This window comes from Mus caroli, chromosome 1 (genome assembly GCF_900094665.2).
Source record: "Mus caroli chromosome 1, CAROLI_EIJ_v1.1, whole genome shotgun sequence".
NCBI classification, from domain to species: domain Eukaryota; kingdom Metazoa; phylum Chordata; class Mammalia; order Rodentia; family Muridae; genus Mus; species Mus caroli.
The window spans coordinates 120,171,283-120,181,708 of record NC_034570.1 but is presented as its reverse complement, the minus strand read 5'-3'; positions in this window follow the sequence as shown (position 1 = coordinate 120,181,708).

Here is a 10,426-nt window from a genome sequence, read left to right as displayed (position 1 = left end):
TGCAGGTTCCAGTAATGGTCAGGGTGCCATTCTTTGAATTGAACCCAGGAAGCGGGTAGGTGGAGGAATGTCGCTATCTGTTTTATGACCAGTACCTGGAGCACTAAGCCACAAAGGCTACACTCCCAAGCCTGGGCCCAAAAGCCTCGAATTTTGTTTTTACTTTGCTATACTTTTTTAATACTTCTTCATCAGAAGTAGTACTACAGAATAGGAAGGCTATGTGCTGCGTTAGCTGAGGAGTGTTGCTTTTATATAGACCATTCCAGGGTTGTTAACCCTGTTAGGAGCCCTAATTGTTCTCCAGCTATAGTTGACTTTTGGCCTCTACATTTGCAACTGCTTGGCCACTTTTGTTAAGGAATGCATAGGTACAGTACAGCTACTGATCTTATAGCAGAGATACAAAGAACTAGATACAGAAGACCAGGAGTGTGAGCTATCAGAATACCAGCACTAGCTTCAGGATTGAAGCATGCACAAAGAAAAGGGGGGAATGAAGAGGTCAGCTCAGGAACTTTGGGAAGGTCATGGAACACTTGCCCCTCTGGAGAAGTTAATTAACATTCCTCAGACCACAGGGGGGACCAACCTGAGGGTGGGGACACATTCCATTAGCCACCTACACATGGGGGAAGTCCTTGCCACCTCATTCCCTCAAGACCAATCAGTTTAAAAAGTCACACTGTTCTGCCAATCACATTGTGCCTAATGGCGGTGGCCCTGAGAACTGTATAAAGGCTTACTGGATGGGCTGTGCGTAGTAGTAGTCGCTCTCTCCCCATGTGTAGGGCGACTCCAGCACGCTGGATTAAATAAAATTCCTCTTGCTTGTGCATCAAAAAAAATAACAATACAAACTTAGATGTACAGCATTTTAAATAACCAAATGATCCAGACTTTGTAGATATAAAGTTTTCTCCAGCAGGTAACGATATCCCCATATGTCCATCACTTTACATTGTATTTCCACACATTAGAAGTTCCCTCCCATTCTCCTAGTCCCTTCCTCTATACCTAACCTCTGTCGATATATGGAGGAAACTGGAGTGGGAGGATGAGATAGAGAGGGAGAGGGAAGTAGGGGGTAAGAGAGGGAATACTACAGAGTCAGCAAAGACCGAGGGGCCTTTTGGAAATAGACTACACTTCTTAAAATGTACACATGTGTAAAAGAAATCTAAATAGAATCACCAAATAACGGGAGAGACGAAGCCCAAACTAGACTTCCCTTGCTATCCAATGAACCCTCCAGTGCCAGCAATGGGTTACTGTTCTGGCTGTTTGCCAAAGCTATTGATTGCTCTCTACAAACTGATGGTAAGGCTCTATTGCTGCAGACAACACCTGTAAGTCTCACTGAACATAGGGAAGTCAAGCTGGTCCCTAAATAGAGCCTTTATGCCTACTGGCTAGAGCCTATGGTACTAGAAGGTGCTCTGCACACTGCCAGAGGAGAAAGCTAAAAACTAACTCTTGTATCTACAACAGTGACTCATTTGTAGAATATGCTATGCTGGTGTGATAGTAGTATAAACTTTGTGGGACTAACCAACAACTCTCTGATTGGATTTAAGGCCCACTCCACGAGATGGAGCCCATGCCTGACACTGTTTGGGTGGCCAAGAACCTGAAACTAGATAGGCTATGGACCTGGTAGAAAACCAAATACTATTGTTCTGCTAAAGGAACATTGTAGTAAAATAATTCCTAATGGCATTCTGCCTAGAGTGTCTTGCACAGACATTGTTATAAGAACTAATATAGGAACCCACAACCAGACAATGTAAAGAGACCTGGAACACTCAGTCCCAATTCCCAGCACCCACATGCAGGTTCATGTAACTCTAGACCTTGGGGATTCAATGCCCTGTTCTGGCCTCTATGGGCCACAGTACACACAGTACACAGTGAACACACACAGTACACAGGCAAAGATCCAATCAAAACACCCATAAACATAAAATAAAAAGATTTAAAAACAAATGTATTCATAAGAATACAAAATACTTAGAGATAAAATGGAATCATATAAAATGCTCAGCTAAACAGACAACAGGGATTAGTATGGGGAACACACGTGTAATCAGAGCACTAAGGAGGTGAAGACAGACAGGTCAAGAGTGCAACTCCATCCTCAGTTACACAAGGCCAGTCTGGGATACATGAGACCCCCTCTCAAAAGAGGGTGCATGGTGGGATGGGGGAGAAAAGACAGGAAGATACCTGGGTTTGCTGGTCTTGCAGCCAAGCCTAATCAGCCCACCTCAGGTATAGTGAGATCCTACCATAAATAACAAAATGGACAACAGTGAATGACACTGAAGTCGACATTCGGCCTCCACACACAGGCACATACACATACAGACACCTGAACAAACATGCACTCACATGCACATGCACATATACAAACACACACATATATAAACACTTCTAAAAAGCTTTTAAAAATACCCAAAAATGGAACTCTAACACTATAGTATATGTACTGTGCAAGCCTCTTCAACAATGGTTTCAGTTTCTTCAAAATTAGACAAGGGCCTAAAATAGGATATACCTATTTCAATTCAGAGTATTCATCCGTGAATGTTCATGCACTGTGTGTGCATGTGTGTGTGTGTGTGTGTGTGTGTGTGTGTATGTGTGTGTGTGTGTATGTGTGTATGTGTGTGTATGTGTGTGTATGTGTGTGTATGTGTGTGTATGTGTGTGTATATGTGTGTGTATGTGTGTGTATGTGTGTGTATGTGTGTATGTGTGTGTATGTGTGTATATGTGTGTGTGTATGTGTGTGTGCATGTGTTTATGTCTGTGTGTATGTGTGTGTGTACAGTTTGGAGTAGCCGGTTCTCTCCTTCTGATATGGGTTCTGAGGCTCAAGCTCAGATCGTCTGGCTTGCCTAAAAAGCGCTTTTACCTGCTGAACCATCTCAATGGTCTGCATCAACTTATTTTTTGAGACAGAGTCGTTCATTAAAGCTGGAGCCCACCACTTCCATTAGACTGGAGAGCTCCCAAGGTCCGTGTGTCTCTACTTCCTCAGCACTGAGAGTACAGGTACATACAGTCAGGTCTGCCTTTAATGTGTGGACTAGAGAGTTTGGGGAATAAAAGTTGTCTTTAACAAAATAAAATATATTAAGATAAAACAAAAACCATCCCATCAAAGTTGGACAAGGCCAGGATCAAGAGAAGAAAAAAAGGCCCAAGAGAAGTCACAAGAATCAGAATTCATACATTTAGGAGTCGCAAAAAAATGCTAAACTGAAAGCTCTAATGTATATACCAAGGACCTGTTGTGGACCCACGTTGGCTCTGGGCTTGCTTATTTAGTCTCTGTGAGTTCACATGAGCTTTGCTTGGTTGATTTAGGATTTGCGTCCCCTCTGGCTCTTATACTCTTTCTGCCTCCTCTTCCTCAGGGTTCCCTGAGTGCTGATGGGCGGGGTTTGATGGAGACCTCCCATTCAGAGCTATGTGTTCCAAGGTCTGACTCTCTGTGCAATGTCTGGCTGTGGGCCTCTATATTTGTTCCCATCAGCCACAGGAGGAAGCTTCTCCCCATACTGGGGATCTTAACTCAGTTCCTTTGTTTACACAGAAAGCACTTGACCCACCGAGCTATTTCTCCAACACCTCTAATTCCTTCAGCACATGCATGGATGAACAGTCATGGTATATTTATACAGTAGGTTGTTTCTCGGCAGGAGCGATGGACAAATTGACAAATGCTGTAATGTGAGTGAATATCAAAGGATTCCAGCAAAGCTCAACCAAACATGAGAGCACAGTGGATGCTAATGTTTATATAAAATCCTAGCAAACAAATCGAATGACAAAGGAAATCTTTGGGCTTTCCTGACCATGATGTGGGGAGGAGACTGTAGTGGCTGGGTAACAGGGGTGAAGGGAATGGGGAAGCCTGGTTGTAATGAATAGGCTCATCATCTTCACTGTGCCAGGGGTTTCAAGGCAGTGTGCACATATGAATATGCATGTATACATATATGTACACATATACAGTATGCACATATATACATGCAAAAATGTATGTATGTGTGCATATATACCATATACATCATATATATGCATCATATATGTATACATCATATACATATATACATACGTATACGTGTATCACAATATCAAACTGGAGGCCAGGGTAACTCAGTTGATAGCATGCTGGGCTAGCATATATGACACCCTGGGCTCCATCCCCAGCACTATAGAAAACATTGTCATGGTGCAGGTCTGTAATCCCAACACTGAGGAGGCAGAGACAGGAGAATTAGATCAAAGACAGCTACACAGCAAATTCAAAGCAGACATAACTACGTGACACCCTGTCTCAACAGTAAAAAAGAAAATTGCACATTTAAGTATATGGAGTATTTTGTACATTAATCATACCTCAGGAAGGTTTTTCCAAGGTATATATACTGTAATTTAGGAAAATTTGAATTATATTTAATGTAAATTTTTCTTTTGCCCTGGGTCAGACAAAGGCATTTTTCTACCTAATCAGCTTTTCTACTTTAGTTCCATTGTCTATCATATACTATTGACATTTAAAAATTATTAGTGATAAATATTCTTATGTCTCATCATATAATTTTTTGTTCCATGAATGGTTCTTTCAGAAAATATATATTCCAGAGCTGAGGGTGTAACTCAATTGACAGAGTGCTTACCTAGTATACATAAGACCCTAGGTTCCATGTACAGCATTGTGATGGCCTGAATAGGTTTGGTCCCCATGATTCATGTGTTTCAACACTTGGCCCATAGGAAGTGGCACTATTAAGAGGTGTGACCTTATTGGAGTGGGTGTGGCCTTATAGTTTGGGTTCAATTGCTGTGAAGAGACACCATGACCAAGGCAACTCTTATGAAGGACATTTAATTGGATCTTACTGGCTTCCTCTTCCTCCTTCTCCCCCTCCTCCTCTTCTTCTTCCTTTTCCTCCATTCAGTCCATTATCATCATGGCAGGAAGCGTGGAAGTGTCCAGGCAGGCATGGTGCTGGAGGAGCTGAGAATTCTCCATCTTGATCCAAAAGTAGTCCCAGAGAAAACTGTCCTCTGGGCAGCTAGGAGGAGGATCTTAAAGCCCACCTCCACAGTGACACACTTCCTCCAACAAGGCAACACCTCATAATTGTGCCATTCTCTGGGCCAAGCATATTCAAACCACCATATTAGGCTGAACCTCTGAAACTAGAAGCCAGCCTTAATGAAATGTTTGTCATTAAAAGAGTTGCCGTAGTCATGGTGTCTCTTCAAGGAATAAAACCCAAACTAAGACAAGCATCATATAAATCTTGGATGGTGGGGCATACCTACAATCCAAGCACTCAGGAGCTGGAGGCAGGAGGATAAAATGTTCAAGGGAAATGGTACCAAGAATAGTCTAAGCTTAAAGTCAACTTTAGCTACTTTTGATGAGATCTTGCTTGTCTCAAGAAAAAAAGGAGAGGAAAGGGAAGAAGAGGGAAGGGAAGGGAAGAGGAGGGAAAGGGAGAAGAAAAAGGGAAGGGAAGGGAAAGAAAGGAAAGGGGAAGGAAAAAGGAAGTAAGAAATGGATGCTTGGCTCTGAGGGAAGCAGGGTGAGAGCAGGAGCAGATCCTTGAAGTAAATGGCTGAAGGTGGAGAGCACCGTCTTCTTAATCAAAAGACAATACGCTCTATTTCTACAGAAAGCTACTCTTTATCTACCCTCTCTAGGAGCTTAGCCTTGCAAATATCAGCTCCTAGAAACAGAGATTGTGCTGTTTATGAGTCTTTCCCAGAGCATCTGGGCTGAAACATGCTATTTGATGAGGCCGAGGATGTGCCAAGGGAATCTTGATTGTGCTCTAAAAATCTAGTTATTTTGCAGCTGCTTAAAACAAGTGTGGCTTTTCAGGACTCTAAAAAATGAAAACAAGCCAAGATAACCCATTGTTTCAGACTCCGTCTGAATACTAGGAGACATACTGCCTTGTAGATTCTGGGCACATGGTTCCTCATCCATTATAAGCCCTTCCACTTTTGCAGGCTTCCCCTGGAACTGTGCTGGTGACCTCATCACTAGGGTTTCTCAACCAAAGGATGGCTCATCCTGATTTTACCACACCTCAGCCTGTAACCACCATTAACTTCATTGTTTCTTAAGCCTATTCAGCTACGTGGAAAAAGAAACATGGAAGATTAATGTGTTTTACACATCCTCAGTGGATAAATGATTAAGCAAAGTAGTAATTTTTTAGATGGTTTTTTCTTTTTAATTTTTTTTTCTTATGTGGAGTGTGTGTGTGCACGCGTGCGTGCGCATGCAGGCTGATGAAAGGAGTCTTTTCTATCACTCTCTGCCTTACTCATTGAGATCTCCCAGGTGAACCCAGAGCTTACTAATGCAGCCCGTCTTGTTAGCAGCCTGTTCCCAGGACCTCCATCTGTGCCTTCTGAGCACTGGGAGTCCATGCCTCGTTGCCCAACAAGCATTTATGTGGATTCTAGGGATATGAACTCTTGACCCTCGTGCTTGCTGCTTGTGCAGCAACCGCATTGATGCTAAAACCATCTGACTCAGTGCTTCTTTTTTTAATGCGTGAGTGTATGAGAAGTGTGGGGCAGAGAGACAGAGACAGAGAGACAGAAAGACAGAGAAACACGTGCGTGTATGTGTATGAAGGAAACAGGTCAACATTATGTCTCTCTCAATCACTTTCTACCTTCATTTTTGAGACAGGCTGTCTCATTGAACCTGGAGCTCACCAATACAGCTAATCTTACTAGCTAGTGAGCCCTGGATCCTCCTGTCTTCCCTTCTTCCCAGCGCTGGAATTACAGGGATACATCACTGTACATGCCCATGTGGGTGCTGGGTATCCAAGCTCAGGTTCGCGTGCTTCTGTGGTAGGTAGTTTACTGGCTGGCCATGTCTCCACGCCGAACTTAATCATGTCTTAAGCCTATTTCACTACACTGAAAAGGAAGACAGAAGGAGTAATATATCTTACACGCACAAGTAACACAAATTGTTCACTGAGCCTCCTGTTTTAGCATCCTGTTGTTCAGTTTGCCAAAATCAAGCTGGAGGAGAGAGGCTGAGTTTGACTCGTGGTTTCATCTACAGTTGCTTGGCTCTTTCTGGGTACAGATGGGTACAATTCAGGGAGGAAAGGCTTCAAGTTGAGGGAACAGGGCTGTTCACTTCATAATGGCCAGGAGACAAGGACAGAAAGACCCGGAACCTGATCTCCCCGTCCAGTGCACACTCTCAGCTTCCTTCTACCGAGCACCCCCTCCAGCAAGTTCTTCATCCTCCCAAGAGCGGCACCTGCTTCCTCTGGCTCTCTCCTTATTTCCGTCTCATCTTCCCCATTTTACCTGCCTTGTGGGGAGTGAAATAAATGTCTTAACTTAAACTAAAGACCAAGCCTCCAACACATAGCCTATTAGGGACCACTGAAGATCCAAATCCAGTACCTACTGCCCAAACGTCTCATATGGAATGAGGATTAGTGTGCTTAGCATTAATTAATATTGCTGTGAATAGATCCTTTCTTCCAAAAACTGTGAGTTTATCAAAGGCAGGGCAATGTGTACCTCTTTGGATCTTGATCCTGAGCATATATTTACCTTTAATATATTTTCACTTTCAAAAATATTTTTATGGCACCTCCTAGGCAGTCATCCATGCAAGATGATGCTGAATAACTGGCTCTCAGAAACTCATTGAAGTGGGCAATGAACAAAAGCTTCTATCTAATCACAGCCACCGAAGTAGCTGTTGATACTCTATATGAAGACTGGTAGGGTTTTGTGGTCCGCATCTGTGATGGGAATGACTAACAAGATTTTTTTTGTTGTTTTTTGTTGTTTTTTTTTTTTCCATGAAGCATGGCATTGGACCCACAGCAGAGTGTCTGCTGTTAAATAAAGGGACATTCTTGTTAGAGGTCAAGGGGAATGAAAGTTGCAAGTCTATTCATAGATGCATGGTGGATTCCAATATAAGTGCTCTCAACTTGGTTATTGTTTTAAAAATGTTTGTAATTACAAAGGAGAGAAGGATGCTTCTGGACTGACAGATACTACTGTGTCAAGGCAGTTGGGGCCCAAACAAGCACCCAGAATCCAAAAGCTTTTCAATATCTCTAAAGGAGTCGATATCCACCAATATATTGTCAGAAAGGCCTTGAACAAGGACCAGTACCAAAGCACTTGTTATTCCACGTCTCCTGCAACACCAGTGTAGACTTATTGCTCTAAATACCAAACAATGCACTAAGAAAAATAAGGAGAAAGCTGTAGGATATGTTTATTGTCTTAGTTATGGCTTTACTGCTGTGAGCAGACATGATGACCAAGGCAACTCTTATAAGGACAACATTTAATTGGGGCTGGCTTACAGGTTCAGAGATTCAGTCCATTATCATCAAGGTGGGAACATGGCAGCATCCAGGCAGGCATGGTGTAGGAGGAGCTGAGAGTTCTACATGTTCATCTGAATACTGCTAACAGAATACTGGCTTCCAGGCAGCTAGGATGAGGGTCTTAAAGTCCACACTCACAGTGACACGCCTACTCCAACAAGGCCACACCTCCTAATAGTGCCACTCCCTGGGCCAAAAATATACAAACCATCACACTTACCATTTTGCCAGAGTTTAGAATTCAAAGAAAACCACCAGGAACAGATTGTCAAGAGACATAGGCTCTCTGGGAGCTTCTACTTCTAAGTCTGACTCTAGACAACAAAAAATAAAGAAACAGCAAAAACAAAATTCTGAGCATATATCAATTATATGTAACAGTTGGCTTCATCATGCCATTCCACATGGCTTATAGTGAACTTTTCTCACATTACTCCCTATTACCCTGTCTTGTCTCCCTTCTTCTCCCATGGATCCCCTTCCTGTTCTTAGATACTTTTCTGTTCCTTGTACTTTTGTTTGGTTTCTTGTGTGAATTTAATTCGAATTATGTACAGGAGTGTTATCAGTGACTAGCCCACTAAAAAAATTTCACTCTTTCCAGGCAACCATTAACTGCCTCTAGGTCTTGAGGAAATGGTAGGGCCTCACTGCACCACCTACCCATGACAGACTGTAGATGGTCCAATCTTGTGAAGGTTGTCACATATTACATTCAGAAGTGTCACGGTCATGTCACGCCCAGAAGATAGCATTCTACCACACTCCACCCTTCCCCTGGCTCTCACACTATTTCTATCTCATCCTCCTCCTTTTGCCCACCTCGAGGGGAGTGAAATAAATGTCTTAATATTCTTTCCCTTTTCAAAGTGTCTTCAGAGGCTAAGCATGGAATCAAGGAACCAGTTGAAAAGACTAGGTTATCTTTAATCAATACATAGAAAGCACCACACTCGAGTGCCTAAATTTGCAATAACCCCAAGAGTCTGTTGAGCTATTACAGAAATCCAAAAAGGACTCCCCAGAGTTTGAACAGGATGGGGAACAACTAAAAGTCTTTAAGAAAGGAAAGGATGGTGTGCAGGAGATGGTTCAGTTGGTAAAGTGCTTACTGTGTGTCCTAGTTGGGATTTCTATTGCTATTATGAAACACTGTGACCAAAAAAGCAAGTTGGGGAGGAAAGGGTTAATCTGGCTTACAGTTCCATATTGTAGTCCATCACTGAAGAGAGTTAGGACAGAAACTCAAACAGGGCTGGAACCTTAAGGCAAGAGTTAATGTAGAAGCCATGGAGGGATGCTGCTCACCGGCTTGCTCTCCATGGCTTGCTCAGGCTGCTTTCTTACAGAGCCCAAAATCAGCAGCCCAGGGATGGCCCCACCCACCATGGGCTGGGCCCTCCCCCATCAACACTAATTAAGAAGATGCATTACAGCTGGATCTTTTGGAGACGTTTTCACAACTGAGGTTTCCTCCTTTTTCAGATAACTCTGGCTTGTGTCAAGTTGACATGAAACTAGCCAAGACACTGTGCTAAGCACATGTGGGGCTGAGCTCTCCAGAACCCATCTTAAAATCTAGGCATGGCACTTCCTACTCATAATCCCAGCACTAGGGGGCTGAAGACAAGCACATCATTGGGGCTTGTTGGCCTCCAGCCTAACCTACCACCATGAGTTTCAAGCCAATATGAGCTACCACCTCAAAAGAGTTTGACAGCGTCCCTCAGCAACACCTGGGGTTTTCCTCTCACTTCCATGTATACATGTACACACGCACCTCAATACATACATATCCCCAAGCAAACACAGCATACACATATACATGAAATGAAAAACAAAAAGGGGGAAAGAATAGGATGAAGAAATTGGCCAATGGAATTGTCCTAGGTAAAGTTAAGGCAATTAGCAGCAAAAAGATCTGTCTCTTTCTCTCTCTCTCTCTCTCTCTCTCTCTCTCTCTCTCTCTCTCTCTCTGTGTGTGTGTGTGTGTGTGTGTGTGTGTG